The 17375-nt window shown below is 44.4% G+C and overlaps 1 long non-coding RNA gene across 6 annotated transcripts in view; it reads left to right on the top strand.

Annotated features, from left to right (window-relative positions):
* The window catches only part of LOC116281945 (uncharacterized), a 522270-nt gene that overhangs the window by 179496 nt on the left and 325399 nt on the right, over nucleotides 1–17375 (top strand). The window contains exon 3 of one of the 6 annotated variants that reach the window (XR_012076302.1): nucleotides 7242–7402. The exons of the other annotated variants lie outside the window; for them this stretch is intronic. This is a non-coding gene — a long non-coding RNA (uncharacterized lncRNA). The remainder of the gene's footprint in view (nucleotides 1–7241; nucleotides 7403–17375) is intronic. 6 annotated transcript variants of the gene reach the window in all.

Below are 17375 nucleotides of genomic sequence, written 5' to 3'. Positions count from 1 at the left end.
TGTGTTAAATTCCAGTGTTCAGCACAATTTTTCAGTCATTCATGGTCGTGAGTGTGTTTATTAACACAGGCTCGGTTTTGTTTCTCCCTTTTGTTGTGTGGTAGTAGTGACAGTCCAGTATGGGGTCTGGTGAGACCCTAGGGAGATCCTGGATGGCTGAGAGTTACTGAGCGCTTGCTCTGGCAGACTCTGGACCAAGGACGTTTGAATTTTCTCAAATAATAGAAGACTGCATTCGGCCTGAGGGCCTGTGCACACTTGACACTGCATCACCATCATCACCATCACCACCATCACCATCATCACCATCACCAACATCCTCACCCTCACTTTTTAAGCCCCCTTCAGTGTGGTCTCATGCTTTGACTCATTGCTCTTACTCTGTACGTGGTAGATCAGTTTTACCACCCATACCTGTCTTGTGCGTGATGGTCTCTGCCCCATAGTCTGGCCTGTCCCCTCTGCCTGGAGCTCCCATCTTTTCCTCAGAGCCGGGCTGCTTGCAGTATCTCTAGGTAGCACAGTTTGCCTCCAGAAAAGGTCTGGGAGGACTGTGGTTATTTTCCCAAAGATTTCTCAGACTCAAGCTGCATCTCCAAAACTTGAGGTAGCCGTGGGGAGTCGAGAGAGGCAGAGACCCTTGGATTTGCTCCTTGCCATGTATGCTAAGCCTCCAGCAGAAGTTCACAGCCACCCGCACAGCCATGTATCCCAGAGTTGTCCCACAGGAATGTACATCCTGGTTGGCTTAATTTTAATCGTGCAAAAATTTGCATTCATATGTCTTACAAAGAACTTCATCTTTGGTTAAAGTACCAGTTTTGGGTGGGGCATTCCTTGTAGATGCCATGAATCTTCTGACAGAGGCTACATGCTCACCTTTAGTGTGGCTGATCCAGGGTCTTGACTCCCTGCCCTGGGATGGACCGACCTGCTTGTCACACATGGTCCAGCAGCTTGGTTGCTGCTGTGCAGCGTCTGCTTTCCCTTTGACAATTCAGGTTGTAACCAAGAGGCCTGATGAGGTCAGAGGCCCATAAGGTGACAGGAGAGTGACAGTTGATTCTTTTATGATCGCTTGACAGCTAATGTGGCTTTCCAAATACCCAGACAAAAACAAACTTCTTCCCTCCCTCCGTTCCCCTTTTATTCTAATTCTAGTCTTGGACCTGCCTGAAAGGGAGCACACAGGCTCCAAGCCTGGGCTGGATGTCATGAGTGGATTTTGGTTTATTGATTCCTTGAATACATGTCTATTCAGCATGTACTCTGTGTCAGGAATTAAGCTAGGTGTCGGAATACGAGGTGAAGCACTTGAACATGGTCACGGCCCTCCCAAAGTCTATCACATAGTAGGGATAACAATTAAATAAGGAATTACTGTCAGACGGTGTTGAGCACAATGGTAGAAATCAGAGTGAACTATAGGAAGGTAAAACAGAGGCATCTCCCAGGTGAGGAGTAGTCTGGGAAGGCTTCCTGTAGGAGTTAACATGTGAGCTGAGACTTGAAGAATGTGCCGTAGGAGAGTGTTATAGGCAACTAGACCAGCAAAGGTCAGAAGTGAGCAGCAAGGTGGCACATTTGGGGAAATAAAAGGGGGTCAGTGTGCTGTAGTGGGTGGAGAATTATGTTGGGTTGGAGGGGATGAGGCGGGTGGGGAAAAGTGAGAGATGGGGCTGGCAAAAGTAGCTAGACCTGACATCCAAAGTGCCTCCCTGGTCCCAGGGCACCAGAGAGAGCCCCTTCTGCACTGGGTTATTTGTAGGGCTGGACTCACAGGCTCCTCTGAATTCTAGCTCCCCCAACACTTCAGAGCAAGTCACTCCTACTCTGAATCCTGGTGCCTTCATTTATAAAGGGACACAGTTGAGCTGGCTATACACGGAGATGGGAGGATTGGAGGACGAGTGCCAGGTTCAGCTACCATGTGGTCAGGGCTCCCCTGGAGATGCTGATGCTGCAGTTGCTGCCCAGACCTGGCCCTCAGCCGCCTCTGGCCTCAGCCGGCAGACGTCGACCCGGCAAGGCTGGCCAGTGAGCAAGCCGGCAGGAGGAGCGTCTAGCTCACTCAGCCGTAGACAGCACGCCTGCAATTTTTCCCTAGCTTGGAGGGGAGGGCTTGAGCACCAAACAGATGTAGACATGGCTCTTTATTCTGTTATCTGCTCATTTTGTTCACTCACTCGCTCGCTCACTCATTTGCTCCAGCATAACTTGCCTGTTGTGCGTGAGGATGCTCTCGGCTCCAGGGAGACACCAGGCGTGGGGAGCCAGGCAGACAGGATCCTTGTCACAGTCAGAGGCTTTACCATCTAACATGGAAGAGAGCAATCAAACAGAGAAGTACAAAAATAATCACAGCCGTCAGAGGAGCTGGAAAGGACTAGTAAGCAGAGCGTTTGCAGGGCCACTTAACCATATGGAAGTTTTCGGTTTGAATCTTGGCTCTACTGATTGTCAGGTGGGAAGGTTCCTGGACCCATCTATGCCTCAGTTTCTTCATCCTGCAAAATGTGAGCATTAGGACCAAACCATGTGAGAAGAGGTGGTTTTAAACTTTGCTGCATCGGAAACACCTGGAGAGATCTTAAAAATCCCAGTGCCCAGACTGTACCCACGTCAACTCAGTCAAGATCTCCGGGGGTGGGAACCAGACACTAAAACGTTCTTGGAGATTCCTGGGTGATGGCAGCGTGCAGCCAGGTCTGGGGACCAGCGCTCTAGCCCAGTTCTCTTCACTCTCTCATGTGCCTGAGTCACCTAGATTCTTGGAAAATGCAGATTCTGATTCATTGGCTCTGGGATGGGACTGAGTGTTTACATTTCTAACAGGCTCTTGGGCAGTGGTTCTCAACTATGGTGATTTTTTGCCTCCAGGGGACCTTCGGAAATGTCTGGAGACATTTTTGGTTGTCAGAACTGAGGATAGAGAGAGATGCTGTTAGCATCCAGCAGGTACAGGTCAAGGATGCTGCTAGACGTCCCATGATGCACAGGACGGCCCCCACAACCAAGAATCTTCTGGCCCCAACTGACAACAGTGCTAAGGGTTGAGACACCCCTTCCTAGGGTGAAGCCGATTTTGCTGGCCCATGGGCCATGCTCAGAGGAGCAGTAGCATCCTTTTCTCCAGCTTAGCAACAAGGACTCTGGGTTAAGCCATCTAGCTGAGACACAGCGAGCAGACAATGAGCAAAGATCAAATTTTATCTTTTGTCGGGGTTTTGGTGGAAGGTAGAGAGGATGTCACCAGCCTCAGATCACTGGTGTGAAGGACGTGGCTGTTTGAATGTTTATAAGGATGGGACACTCAGGGATCAATGGGAAACCTCCACGTTTCCACCGAGTTTAGCAGCAAAGACAAAAGGACTAAGGAAAGTGAGCCCATGAATTATTAACGGGCCCGGGTGGGAAAGTGTGGTGCAAGCCTTTTTAACACTGTTTGAGATCAGGATGAGGAAAAATGGGCAGAGACTTAATTGTTTCATTGACTTTTGCAGAGGAAACTCAGAGTCATCAAATACACATGCAGAGGGCAGAGGAAGAATTCACGTGCAGCTCTTTCCTCCTTACTTTTCTGTTAAGATTAATTTGTAGTTTATGGCTCTAATGACCTTCCTGGTGATGGAGCTGAGATTTGGATGCAGGATTCATAACACAGCCACCCTCACAGGATATCCAAAGCCTTCCCTCTGCCCCACTCCCCCCTGCCCTCCTTGACACCTTCATCATTTCTCACCGGGTTGAAGGCAGTGGGCTCCCAACTGGTTTTCCTGCTTTTACTCTGTCAGACTTCCCTTGAAAGCATCTTCACATTGTGGCTGATGGGAGATTTCTCCAAAGAGCATCTGACCACCCAGGGGAAATGGTTCAATGGTGCTTTGGGCTGTGATCAGTTTAGTTTCCTGGGGCTCCTCTATTCCCTAGACCCATGGTCCTCTAAGGGTGACCCATGGACCCTAGTGGGTCCCCAGCAGTCTTCCAGGGGGTCTGCAAGGTCAAAACTATCTTTGTAATATTAAGACATTATTTGCCTTTATCACTGTGTTGACATTGTCCTGATGGCACAGAAGCCAGGGTGGATGACAGTGCTGGTGCCCTAGCAGGAATGGAAGCGCAGTGTCCACCTGCACAAGTTGTTGCTGTGTTCTTCACTGCCAAGCTCTTGCAATAACACAGGAAACGAGCAAATAAGTAAACAAAGCCATATTTTTCTTAAGCGTGTCTTTGTTACATTTCATTAAATCTCAACCTTGGAATAGACATCTTTTAATATCTCATGTGATGCACCGGGAAGCACTTCTGCTCCCTGGCCAACTGTACCGGTGGCCTCCGGGAAAAGCACTTGTGTGATTGCTTGAGTTGTGAGCTCAACTAGCCACTTTTTTTTTCATGCCACATCATTTTTGCTTGGAAAGGCAACAGACAAATTATTATAATTATTCAGATTTGGGTATTTGGCAGACATTTTCTTGAAAATGAAAAAGGTGGGCCTGTTGCTTCAAGGGAAAGCAACTAATACTGTTTGTTGCCAATGGGAAATTTCAAGCTTTCAAGTGAAAATTAGGATTTTGGGCAACTTATATTTGCAACTGTGAGCTAGACAGTGTCCCAATACTTGAATACTTTTGTGATGAGATTGGTGGTGTTAATAAATGTGTTTTTTTTAATGTGGTACAAATGAAATGTGAAAATATTTGAAAAAATCTGCATAACTTAGAGAATCCATATTTTTGGAATGAATCATCATGAGTGGATTAAAGAACCATCCAAAGTGCAGAATGGACCAGTGGATTTTAATTGGGAAAAGTACAGAATAAATTATTGAAATGGTTTCGGATTCTATATTGCAACTAACCTTTACAAAATATCCCTTGTTGAGTTTTGGTGTAGTATCAAACAAGACTAGTCAAAATGACCTGAAAATATTAGTAAGATATTCTTCTTTTTTCTAATTACATGTCTATGTGAGTCTGGGTTTCATTGTTTTTTGTCTTAAGAGCTATGGTTATTTTTAAACAAAACTGTATTATTTTTGTTGACATATAATCGATTTAGTGTTATTATTTTAAATGAATAAATGTTAAAATTTTCCCTTTCAAAACGTAACTATCAGTAGACATAATTTACATAATCAAAAGCTCTTTGGGGACCTCAGGAGATTGTAAGTATGTGAATGGGTCCTTAAGACCAGAAGTTTGAGAACTGCCATCCTGGACCTTTACCACTGTCATCTCTTTGATCTTCTCTGTGCTCAGAATGATGTGCTACTCTCATTTTTAACCTGTAAATGTGCACCACCCTAGAGAGCCTTGCATTTCAGAGAGCGATCACATTACATTCTCAGCTGAGGTTTTGCAGGGCTAAGGAATTTGGGGTTTTTGGAGGCTTAATGACTTGCAGCATGGAAAGCCATGCTGTGAAAAATAATACCAAACAGCTGGTGGGAATCGAATGCCCACTGAGAGTTGCCCTTGGATGTGTCAGTCTTTCACCCTGAACTCATGGGACCTGTAACTATCAACCTTCCCGTTGAGCAGAAGCCAGGCTGGATCACGTGTAGATTATTCACACAGTTCTCCTACAAAGGGCATTCGTAAAAGCTGGATTGCATTCAAGGTATTGTCTCCTCAGACAAAAATGCATCTTTCTTCTTTCTCAGAGATGACCTCATAAGTTGCCATCAAGACCCAAACAGACTGGTTTCCATTTAGAGTGTCTACCCTTCCACAAACCTACCTCCTCAGAGCTGTAGGCATTTTCAGGCCTCATCTAGCCTCCTCATGGGGTAAGTTGTCTTGGCCTGGACCAGATGGACTCCCCGAGGAGATCTGGCTAAAGCATCTTCTCCTGAACATCTCAAATTCCCATGCTCAAAGGCACCCATCTGTTCTTCTTGAAAATGTATCTCAGCCATTGGGTTTGAGATGATCTGGAATTTTCACTGTAAATGAAATATCTCTGCCCTATTTCCTCTGACACCCAGTTCCCACTTCCACAGGTGGTTGGTTAGCTGGAAGATAGACTTAAATGTGACACTAGCATTTTGGAATTCTGTGTCAGATTGTAGCACCTAAATCCTGCCATTCACCCTCTTGTTTTTTGGTCTCCTGAGTCAAGGGAGCTGTGTGAACAAGGGCAAAGACCCCGTGGAAAATGAGGAAGGGCTTAGAGAAAAGACCGTACGCCATGATGCAGGGTTCCTACAATAAGGAGAGGTTAGGCTCCGGGCTCCAGGAAAGCTCCTTGCTTCTCCTTCCTGAATCTCTTGTTTTGCTTACAAACTAGAGGGAAGGGTATTATAACTCTAGTTCAAGAAAAAGGCCGTATGAAATAAAGAGGATAGCTAGATACAATGCTCTCAGACATGAGGAAGGAGCTGGCTTGGGCAACCCAATCCTTGATGGTCTGTTAGTTGGCTAATAATTGGAGAAGGGAGAGGGTGGAATGGAGATGAGGAGGCTTATTCTCCTCCCATGTGGGGAATTGTGCTTGGCCTGGACTGGGACTGGAGGAAGAGCTGAGAACAGGCCCTTCTTGGGCAGTGTTTCTCAGTCTTGGCATTGTTGACATTTGATGCTGGATAATTCTTTGTTGGGGTGGGGCTGTCCTGTGCATTGCAGGATGTTTAGAGCAACCCTGACCTCCATCCACTAGTCACTAATAGAACCTTCTCCACCCCCCTCCCAAACTCTAGCAGTCAAAAGTGTCTCGGGGTATTGCTAATGCACTCCCCCCACCCAAGTTGAGGACCACTGCTCTGGGGTCACTAGAGTAGCCTGGTTTCTGCCTTTGAGGCACAGGTACTGGTGACACATAGTCCAGTGACTGTCCTCCACTCTGGACAACCAGCTTAGAACGCCATCTTCTGATGGGGAAGCACTGGGAAGGAGTGGGCAGACTGAGGCTCTTGCTCCACATAGCCCACCCCCAGAATTAAAGCGGGCACAACCCCTCTCCCCACTTTTCTATGTGAAGGAAAGCAGGCGTTCAACCTCTCTCCACTGCAGTTCCCACCGGGAAGAAGGAAATTCACCTAGTAGAGTCCAGCACCATAATGTTTGGTTTATCTTCTGGTAACCCACGTACTGTTCCAGGTACCATTTATTATTTAGGACTCAGATTAGGAGCCCTTCTTTGAGAAATATTTTCTGGCTATCCTGTGGCATATAGCTTCTGTCTGAAATCTTTCAACATTTGATTAAAGATCATCTTGTGTTTTCCAATCACTTTAGCAGACATTTCTTTGGTCCTTTTGTTGCGGAAACGACAGGCCAGTCAAGAAACAAGCACCACTCGGAGGGTTGGAGTACTCAGATGTATTACGCCGGCGGGCTCAGAGGGGCTTCTGCTCCGAAGCTCTGAGCACCTTCAAGACATGCGCATGAGGTTTTATAGGGTAAAGTACAAGCTTGGGGTATTCGGCCAATAGGCATGGAACAACTTTAGCAGCATTATCATCACAAAAGTAGAGGCGGGGAGGCAGCAAACCAACCTTCCAAAGCCAGATATGTATCTTTGAAAATCCAGTTGGCTAGCAAAAAAACATAAACAGCAAACCAACACTAATTAACTTAGATTTATAAGTTAGTCCAGCAGAACTCAGATCAGTATTCCAATACTTAGACTTGTTAGCCCAGCCCAGCCTCTCCTTCACATTCCTAGACCTGTGAGTTATCTTGTTAGACCAGCCCAGCTTTTCCTTCACACTTTGTTTCCACTCACTAGAAGTAAGGTTGTTAGATCCCTCAGTTAGAGAACACCTCCCACCATCAGACACAAAGGAGGTGTTTATTGATTTGGCTCCACCCCACCTTCATGATGGTATCAGTGTGATGTCATGGATGAGAGCTCCACTGTGGGTTCTAATCTGGGCGATCTGGACAAGTGTCCCCAGACTGTAAGACAAGGGATTCGGGCTCAGAGAAATTGGTAAAAAGGAAATACATTGTTACCTGAGACATATTAGAGAGCATCAAACAGCCGCCAGTGAAAGCCCCTCGCTTCCGCTTACTATAAACCGTATGAACTTCAGCAAATCACTATCCTACACTGAGCCTTCGTTTCTTAATCTGTAAAATGTAGGTGTAATAATATGTGCATTAGAAAGCTTTCATGAAGACTAAATTACGAATGTGGATAACAATGACTGAGCTAGGAAGGGGCTCAGAAGGAGACAGTCAGATCTGTAGGGGCTGAGTTTGGGTTGAGTTGGGGCATGAGTGTGAACGTGACGTGGAGAGAGGGGCCCAAGAACATTTTGGCTGCTGTAGAACTTTGGAGGAGGAGTAGAAACATCTAAAGGTAAATTTTTAAAAGGAAGTTGTGTTTGTTAAAGAAAAATATTAAAAAAAAAAACCCAGGTAACAGCTAGTTGATTCATACAAGCTTTCAGAGTCAGATTTATGTCTCTTTCCAATAACAAATTCTGAGAAATAGCCATGAGAGAACCCACACATTTGTAGATTACACTAAAGAGTGTCTATTAAAACTCACTTAAGTTCTAAGCAACACTGGCTTCTTCTCAGTTCATCTCTGGTAGGATCCTGTACAGTGTCCTGTGTACAGTCCGCACGCCTTCACTTATAACTGATAGATATTCTGAGTGTGCTGGGATGTTGGGAAATCTGGCTAGGAATGGGGTAAGGGGTGCTTGGATAAAGTCCGTAATGTGCTTTCATAGTGGGAAAACAAGCTTTGTGCTTTTGGGTCTTGACAAGAAGCAGCCAAGACTGAGCTAGGACCATGGTTGATCCTGTCACTTAACGAAGCCCGTACTGCAGTAGGCAGGAGCTGTGTAACTCTGTAAGCTGCGAAGCAGACTCGCTGAAAGTGCGCTGTCATTATTTCAGGGGACAGAGTGCATGCTGATGTGTTTCCGAGGCATTCAAAGCTGAACTTCCTAGGATGAGACCTTCCTAATGAATCTGGCAGGGATTGGGGGAGGGTATTTGGGCTCCCAGCAACTTTCCAGCTCCTATAAGAGGAAACTCTGGTGAGCAGCCAAAGGCTGATGTGCCCCAAGGAGGCCCCGTTGCCTAATAGAGGCAGCGTCCTGCAGGGAGAGAGACTGGTGTCGGAGTCAGAGAAGCTCCAGCCCATTATGCACTTCTTCTTTTAAATAACAGCTTTACTGAGATAGTATTCACATACCATAACATTCACCTTTTTTAAAGTAGATTTTATTTTTTTTAAAAGTAGTTTAGGTTCATAGTAAGACTGAGTAGAAGATATAGAGATTCCCCATTTACCTTCTGCTCCCACACATGCCCAACCTCCCCCATGATCTGCCTCCCACACCAGAGTGGTACATTTCCTGCAATCCATGAACCTACACCAACACATCATTATCACCCGAAGTTCATTGTTTACAGTAGGGTTCACTCTTGACGTACATTCTATGGATTTGGTCCAATCTATCATGACATGTATCCACCATAATAGTGTCATGAAGAGTAGTGTCACTGCTCTAAAAATCCTGTGTTCAAGTCCACCATTTTAAAGTATACAGCTAATCTGTTTTTTTTTTAGCATATGAACATGGTGTGCAACCATCATGACTATCTAATTCCAGAACATTTGCATCACTTCTAAGAGTAAGTCCTTATCCCTTTGCATTCACCCTCCATATGCTCTTCTACAAGCCCCTGGAAATTGCTGATCTTTCTGTCTCTGTGGATTTTTTCTGTTCTGGAAATTATGTATCAATGGATTAATAATATACAGCTTTTGTGACTGGCTTATTTCACTTAGTATATAGTTTTCAAGATTCATCATGTTGTAGCAGATATTAGTTCTTCACCTTTTTCATTGTCAAATAATATTCCACGGTGATATGACACGTTTTCTTTGTTCATTCATGAGTTGATAGACATTTGGGTTGTTTTCCAGTTTGGGGCTATCATGGTACTGTGTACATTCGTGTAAAGGTTTTTGTGTGGACATATATTTTCAATTCTTTTGGATGTATGCCTAGGAGTGGAATTGGTGGGTCTTATATGTTTAAGAGAAGAATTGCCAGGCTGTTTTCCAGACTGTTTTTCAAAGTGGCTGCACCATTTTACAATTGCACCAACAATGTATAAGGGTTCTGATATTTTTCACCTGACCAAGACTTGTTATTGTTGGTCTTTTTGATTCATTCATTTATTCGTTCAACACTTATTTGCTGAGTACCTATGTGTGCTAGAGACCAGGGTATAAGAGTGAGAAAATCACGTAAGAAGCTTATGATATTTTGGCAGAGACCAACAATAATCAAATGATAATAGAAGTAAAATTAACATGCAATGATGCAGGGAATTACAAAGGGGGAGGGGTACATGATGCTGTGAGACTGTAAACCGGGGAGATTTGACTTTGTCCAGGGGTTTAGGGAAGGTCATTCTTAGGAGGCAATGATTGAGCTGAGATGTACAGGCTGAATGAGAGTTACGTAGCTATCTGATTATAAACAGTAGTGTTACTGTATCTCTGCCTCAGTTCTTCCTTTGCAATATGGAGCCAGCCAGATCCACGTAAGAGAGTGGTTGGGGGAACTCAGTGAAAGGTAATGTTAGGCAAAGATTAGATCCCTCAATTAATGATTTTCTGGCTTCCACTTGTAATCTTATACCCTCCCTCACTCTCCTGAAGAAAGTGTCTCTAGACAAATGATGCTATTGATGGTGGTGGTGCTGGTGGTGCTGATGGTGGTGATGGTGGTGCTGATGGTGGTGATGATGGTGGTGATGGTGGTGATGGTGGTGCTGATGGTGGTGATAATGGTGGTGCTGATGGTGCTGATGGTGGTAGTACCGATGATGGTTCTGATGATAATGATACTGAGGTAGGCTGTGATTTGATGGGTCCCTTCTATGTGCCAGGTACTGTGCTAAATAATTTAAAGCTTCTTATCCATTTCTTATAATGACACTGCAATAGAAGGAGATCAGCATGAGATTAGGATGAAGGAAAAAATAAAAAAGGCAATGGGGGAAAAAGGCACTGAGTTTATGAAGAAACTGGATTTACATTTGAAGAAATGACTCTAAGGCAAATATTTTTACATCTATATTCAGAAACCACCTGAATTAAGTACCTGATTTCAGAAAATGTATTTTTATGTAATTTAATTCTGTTTATACTTAGAAGGGTATTTTATTTCTCGAATATGGAATGCAATTTCTTTTGTTTCAAATTACTTCTCTGGTATTAAATGAAATGGTTTAGCTTAATCACATATAACAAACCTCCCAGTATAAGGGCCTGGATCCCAAATCTTGCTGCAAATTAGTTTCTAGCCCAAGCAATAAATGCATACCTGGAGCAAATTCAAAAAGGGAAACCACTCTAATTAGGTTTGAAAGTGTCTCCAATCAGTTCCAGAATAGCTGTCACTGGATTTATGATGCACCTTCCAAACTGTAGCTCTTTTCATATCTAGGTGAAGGGAGGAGGCCACAGAGAAATGGGGCTTGATTTCTTGAAACCTAAATATTTATCTCCCAAAATAAATGCCTCTAGAAAATATGGGCAAGACTGATGGAAGGAAAGCAGGCTCACCTTCATTATGCCTATCAGTCAGCCTCCATCATTGTCTCCACTTAATTGCAAGGGTTCTAGAAGGATTAATCCAATCCAACTCTCCCTGGACCATTTCCATAAGTATAGTCTGACCCCACTAATCTGTCACACAGCAGCTGCATTCGTGTCTACACTTATGCCCAAATGCAGGGCTTACCTGAAGCAGAGGCTGGCACTGAGACTCAGAGAGGTTAAGTGACCTGCAGAAAATCACTGAGTTCTAAATATTAGAACCAGGATTCAAACCCAGGTTACTCCAGTGGAAGTATGTTGAGCCCAAGGAAAATACTCAAAAGATAACATCAGCAGTAAAAAATAATGATCAGTCATTTCATCTATGTGATTCCCAGCTGTTTTGAAGTTGAGTCACCTGTTAATTTTTGTCGAATTCTTTAACCTTGTCATCCCAGCCATAATGCGTGAGTGACAAAACACAAGGAAATAGGCAGCACTGCAGAGTGGAAGGGTGTGAGGTTTGGAGTTGGGAAAGTGGGACTTAGAGCCTGGCTTTCCACTTCTCAGCTATGTGTGTGACTTTGGGCTTAACCACTCTGACGCTTAGTCTCCTCCCCTGGACAGAGGGCATTAACACCTCTGGGCAGGGACTTGTGGTGAAGATGAGGGGAGAAGATGCCTTGTAGAGTGTAAATTGCCTTCCACCTTACTTGCTCCTTTTAAAATCTAAAAGATTATGATGAAATCTGGCAAGAGAAGTCTGCAAGGTCTTCTCTAAAAGTTAATTGGAGATGTCGTCCTGTGTCAGAAAGTCACAGTGACACTTACCCTTGAGCACTCAAAAACCAGCTCTTTAATTCTTGTGAAAATGGAGTAGTAATTGTGAAGAAGGTAGGACACCAGGGTTAGAATCCCCAGTATCTCCACAGTGTGCTGGATGCTGTGCCAAATAGTCTGGGAATATTATCTCATTTGAATAAATCTACGTGATTGGCAGTAGTGTCATAATCCTCACTTCACAGATGGAAACTGAGCAGAGATCGGTTCAATTTGCTTAAGTTATTCCAGCAAAATGATAATTTCCTTTGATCCCAGTTTCCTCTTTTCCTTTCCATTTCTTTGTATTATCAAGATAGTTTGCCAATGGAGGCTCAACTCTTTCTCCTAGATGACTCATACGTGATTTTAATCTCACTGACTGTAAAATGATGTGTTAGGCAGAATAATTCTCCCCCATGTCCCCCAAGAAGGATGTCCACATTCTAATTTCAGGACCTGTGAATGTGTTACCTTAGATGGCAAAAGGGACTTTGCAGATAGGGTTATGGTAAGGATCTTGAGATGGGGAGATTGTTTTAGATTATGTGGATAAGCCCAATGTAATTAAAAGGGTCCAGTGTAATATAAAAGCCAAAAAAGGAGATAGGAGGACAAAGCAAAGTTTGGAGTGATGAATGGAACATGAAGTAAGAGCCAAAGAATGCAAACAGCCTGTGGAAGTTAGAAAAGGCAAGGAAATGAATTCTCCCCTAGAGCCTCCAGGAGGAACCCAGTCTTGCCAACACTGCAGATTTAGTCCAATGAGACCCATTTTGGACTTCTGTCCTCAAGAGCTGAAGGACATTGGGTTTTAAGCCACTAAGCTTGAGTTAAGTTTGTGATGATTTGTTATAGCAACAATAGGAAACCAATATAGAGGATCAGACCAAATGATTGCTCGTGGCAAACCAACCAAGCAAGACACCATCATAAACATTCAAGTAAGTGTAGTTCTACCGTGGGCTGTAACATTCAGAGTGGCCGTGGATCTTAAAGCCATCCAGTGAGGTTGAGGCCACACAGCTAGGGAGTGCAGCTCCTGGAATCCAAATCCAGGTCTTTCTAACCACGTCTCCCTCCTTCTACGTAGTGACTTGTGCCGGGGTCCACAGCTGGCTACCAGCAGAGCTGGGCTGGAATGTGGTCCTCATTCTCTAGATACGTTTTTTTCAAAAGCAGTGATGTGAGCCACAGTCTCAGCACAGGATGGGGATGCCTGGGCTGGTCCTCCTGTCTCCTCTGCTTCACTCATTTCCGAAAGCACCTGAGTGCAGTGCTCACCCACCACTTGTGACTAGCCTGTCTTCACTCGTGGTCTCGTGCAAGTGATCAGTTGGCATACAGCAGAGCTCAGTGTGAAATAACCACTGATGAAGTGGTTAATGTTTGCTGAATGTCCCAAGGCTGCACTTTGATTCCTGTCACCACCACCTGTTATTGAGGGACAGTCCTGATAGAGGAACCTCTTTTGACGTAAACAAGGGCTGGGGTTACAGTTCAGGGCATATCCTACGGAAGATCACGTCCTCCCCAGTGCTGAGATTAGGATGCAGCCACCTGACAAGTTTGTGTTTCTGGGGGAAGGAGGGAAACTGAATGTGGAAGGGCACCCGTTGTGCACATAGACCCATACCTAGTGATTTCAGATGATGTAATTCTCACAATGCATTATGAAGGATTATGATGCCTCTTTCCAAATGTGGAAACTTGGGCACAAATCCAACAGGTAACAAAACTAGAAGTAATGCCGGGAAGCTTAGAAATGTGGGGTTAATGGAGGAAAAAAACAAAGTTGTAATTCACACCTCTGGGTAACAAAAAGGTATTCAATGTTCCCTGTTTCCGTTTATGAACAGGAGTGTTCAAATTCCATTATTAGCCAACACATAACATGTAGTTTATTTTGACCCACTAATGTCCTGAAAAGAGCTGATCTGAATCCATTTATGCGGTGCTGAGTGAGACATTGAGGGTTAAAAAAAACTAGAATAGACTAGGATTTAAAGACTTGAATTATGATTGGATTGCTATTATTTTGTTCTTATTATTATCTTGGACAAATTAAAAAAAATTTTAAGGCTTCTCTCTGGACTTTCTTACCTGTTGAGGCAGCAAAATAGAAGAATAACATAGGTTTTGAAAACAGGAAAACTAGATTAAAATCCTGGTTCTTTTGTGAATTTACTGTGGCCTTAAACAAGCCACTTAACCTCACCCCTCTCAGGTCCTTCTTTAGGAAAATGAAGATAATGATTTGTAGCTTGTAGGACTCCCTAAGAACTGTGCATAGTAAATAACAGGCATCTAAAAGTAGGTTGGCTCTTCGTTCGCCATGAGTGGTAGCTCTGTGATGAAGGATGTTTGGCTAAGTGATCTCTAGATCACCTGCATGTCTCTAATTTTAGTTTTTTAAAACCTTTGACTACTGCTGATGAGAAACTTATTACATAGTAGGCTCAGGGCCAAGGACTATGCTTGCATTATCTCATTAAATCTTCATCACAATTTTAGGAGGTAGGTGCTATCAAATCTTTGTAGATAAGGAGAAGATAAATGAGCTGTCCTTGTAATTAAAAACAGTGATGGAGTCAAGATTTGAATCTAAACGTTAGACTCCAGAACTCCCACTTGTTAATAATATATCTCCATGCATATTATCACTTTTGTAGAAAGGGCTAGGCATAGGTTCCCTCCTCTTCCTCTAGCACAGGTAGGCAACACAGTGACTTGCTGCATCCTGGTGAGGCCCTTGATGGCCTCGGGACAGGAAAAACCCCGTACGAGCCATACCAGTGTTTTCAGCTGAAAGGTATGGTGAAGAAAACTGGTCAAAGCTATGAAGAACGTGAGACTCAGATGTCTGATTGCCCACGTTCTCTGAGGGGAAGAGCTGCTGCTCAAAGCTGATGGGAACCTGCCTCTCTGAGGACCAATCAGACGTCTGGGCTCTCAGCCCAGTTTTTGCTCCATTCCTCCAGGCTGATTCTCCACTGTTCTGTAGGTTAGATGATTGGTGGGGAAGTAGATGACTGAATTCTCTAACTCCTTCCAACTTGATTCCCAGAAAATTCACATTTACTGAGTGTCTATAATCTACCAGGCAGACTGTTAGCAACAAGAGTACAGAAAAGATGAGATCCCTATCCTTAAATTAAAAAAAAAAAAAGAAAAGCCCTGATTTGTAGCACCTACTAGTTTCTGTGGTGTAAATACTGCCACCAAGGCCAATTTCAAGCTACAAATGTGAAGTTACCGAACATGAGGTTGGGTCTAGTTGCATACCGGCTCTGGTGAACCAGTACAGTCTGGCTCCAGCCCTCCGCCTGGGTTCTTAAATACCCTCTTTACTAGAACACATGCTCCTCCTTTGCCTAGTTAATGCCCTGTCACCCCTCAGGTCTCCACTCAATTGCCACTTACTCAGAAGTTTCCTCTGGACCCTTGTGCCAGACGGAAAGACTTCTGAGAGTTTGAGAGGACTTTCTAGTTTTTTTCATTATTTCATGAGATAGGAGGAAGCACCTTCAGAGGGAAATTTTGGCTATGAGTACCCATGAGAACCCCCAGGCAGGATACAGAGACTGGTGTGATGTGAACACAACCTTGAAGCAATCCTTCAAAATGGAACCTTTCTGTCAAAATGGCTCTTGGAGTGAGTCCTGGATCTCAAGGAAACTTCTGCAACAAATCAAGTCCAATTTTCCCATATAGCAATTGAAAAGGGGTAGACCAGCTGACACGTGCATCACATGATCCTGAAATCCCCCACCCTGCGTGTTTAATGCTGAACACTGGGTAATGCTCTCATTCCAAACTATGTGAGGTTCTAACTTCCAGTGGCATTTTAGGTGTCTCAGGGCAGAGTAAAGACATTTAGTTAAGGGCTTTGGAACTGTTACAGCGGTGCCCTTGTCTAGAGGCTGCTGAGCTGATTTGGATAAAATAAGAAATGGCTTGACCCCTTAGCTTCAAGCAAAATCAGGACAAAATTAAACGTTTAAACTTTAAAGGAGTTCACCCAACTTTTCCCCTATTCGTCTTACTTGCCTCTACCTTCCTTCCTGATCACCACTCCCGGCCAGCTCTGGGGATGTCCTGCTAGGAGTCAGCTCTGCCTGGGGGATTTCTGGCCTCACCCAAAATAGGAAGAACCCGAGGTCTCCTGAGAGCCTCCTCTCCAGAGATTACCCTTCCGGATCTGCAGTCCCAAGAGAGAGGAACGTTCCCAAGACTTGGTGTCAGTGGCTGAACTTTCATTCACCTGCTGATCGAACTCAAGAGCCATCGCCCCTTCAGAGGGCCACCTGTTACCACTTGTCACCGTTGCCCAGGAAATCGATTTTTTTCTCCTAATCTGCTTTGACAACAAAGAGCTTTCTGGTGCCTCCTCTTGTGTCTAGGTGGCCTTTATCCAAAAGCCTTAACCAGGGATGCTTTTATTGAGTTCCTCCTGTACAAGCAGAGTAAGGATTGGTCGTCATCGCCTTCACCTTCACTATCATTGCTGCTGTTTGCAGAGTGCCCACAGTGAGCCCCAAGTCACGCCGAGCATTTTACATGCAGCTTCCCACCTAATCCTCACAAAGACCCTACTCAGTTATGGTCCCCGCTTTCCAGTTGAAGATTCTGGAACTCAGAGAGGAGGAAAATTGCCTAAGATCACAAAGCTAGTCAGTGGTGGAAGCGAGACTCAAATCCAGATCTGATGACAAGCCCAGTGTCCCGTCTTACAGAAATGGATGAAATTTCATTTAGGAAAAAATAACTTTGTGAAAACAGGTCACTTAGAGGCTATATTTCCTTGCGGTCACAAAATTGTCTCAAGGAACGTTGCTGACTATCCTCTTGCTCCAGCAGACGGACAGAAGCTGTGGGCACATCAGACTCTGAAGGCCTCCAGCCCAGGCCGCATCGGAGTCCACAGCAGATGTGGATTTAACCTGGGGCCACGTTCCTTGGCCCCTTCCCTCCCAAAGGACATAATTGGCTTCTCCTCCTGTTTCTCCAGAAAGAGCCAAGCCAGGTGATAGGGT

Source organism: Vicugna pacos, chromosome 9 (genome assembly GCF_048564905.1).
Source record: "Vicugna pacos chromosome 9, VicPac4, whole genome shotgun sequence".
Taxonomy (NCBI): Eukaryota; Metazoa; Chordata; class Mammalia; order Artiodactyla; family Camelidae; genus Vicugna; species Vicugna pacos.
This window is presented reverse-complemented; position numbering and strand designations above follow the sequence as displayed.